The sequence below is a fragment of the Hipposideros armiger genome, unplaced genomic scaffold, assembly GCF_001890085.2.
Source record: "Hipposideros armiger isolate ML-2016 unplaced genomic scaffold, ASM189008v1 scaffold_652, whole genome shotgun sequence".
Taxonomy (NCBI): Eukaryota; Metazoa; Chordata; class Mammalia; order Chiroptera; family Hipposideridae; genus Hipposideros; species Hipposideros armiger.
In genome coordinates, this window is record NW_017732002.1 from 763,977 (window position 1) to 765,278 (window position 1,302).

The 1,302-nt window shown below is 44.2% G+C and overlaps 1 pseudogene; it reads left to right on the forward strand.

The window, feature by feature from the left end:
• The first annotated feature begins 630 nt into the window (after positions 1-630).
• LOC109372648 (dynein light chain 1, cytoplasmic-like) lies at positions 631-897 on the forward strand (annotated as a pseudogene).
• The last annotated feature ends 405 nt before the right edge of the window (positions 898-1,302 follow it).

The following is a 1,302-nucleotide window of genomic DNA, read 5'->3' on the forward strand; positions in this document are numbered from 1 at the left end:
CCAAACAGGTCTTGTGTAACACACTGACCAATGTAGAGTAAAACTATCACCTCCCTTGTTCTTGTTTTTGTGTCTTTATTAATCTTGCTAAAGATGGCAATAGTTTTGTTTTGTTTTAGTCTTGGATCCAACCCAAACCCCTAGACTTTTCCCCAAGGACTCTTTCTTAGTCAGATCTTCCCTTATCCCGAATTTATGAAATTAATTACTTGAACCCAAGGAGAGAACGTTAACATGAACCTGTAGCAAATTTCTCCTTGTTCATTTTGGCCTCCCATCCACCTCATCCAGGTCTTTTTGAATCTTGATTACATGTACCAGAACAAGTCCCGAGGTTTTTGTTCATCAGCCCCACAGCAGACCAGCGAGGGTGCCCCTTCCCCCACTACTCCCAGGTGCAGCACTCGGCCAGCAAAAGGCAGCAGCTGCCCTTCCTTAGAAGGCCAACTAGGAACATTGCTGTCACAGGTCTTTATCCTCAAAGTAAACCAAATTGCAAGATACTCTCCCATAATCTTGGACACTTAGTAGGTACTCAGGAAATGTAGTTCTCGAGCTCCCACCCTGAGCCTCACCAGCCTCTCCCCCGGGAGACCATGGCAGTCATCCCACCCCTGCCCCACAGTGACCATGTGCAGCTGAAAGGCTGACATCAAAACTGCTTATATGTCGGAGGAGAGGCAGCAAGACTCGGTGGTGTGTGCGCCTCAAGCGTTGGAGAAATGTGACATGGACAAGGACACTGTGGCCCCTACTGAGGAGATTGACAAGAGGTCCAACCCCACCTGGCACTGCATCATTAGGTGGGACTTCAGCAGGTACGTACCACGTGAAACCAAACCCTTCATCTACTTCTACCTGGGACAAGTGGCCATTCTTCTGTTCAAAACTGGTTAAAAGCGTGGACTGTGCCACCTGCCCAGTGATCCACCCCCAAACAAGGACTGCAGCTTAAATTCAAAATGCCAGAGACTGAAAGCTTCAGCCTTGCCTGAGAGAACACGTCCATCTTTGACCCTTTATTGTGTTGTTTTCTACTAGGCATTCTCTGTACTAGTTGTTGCAGTTATAAAACAAAATTAACAAAACAAAACAGAAATGTTAGTTCCCTTTTACCCTACACAGTGTTCTCAATACCTTTGCTTTTTACTCATTAATTTTAAAAAAGAAATAATATACTTCCAGCATAAACTCGCTCTAGAAGACACCAAAATTTTTAAACTATATTGACTTCACCAAAAGAAAAAATTAAAAATACATGCTCCCTGCCAACAAGGAGCTTAAAATAAAACATAAACAAGC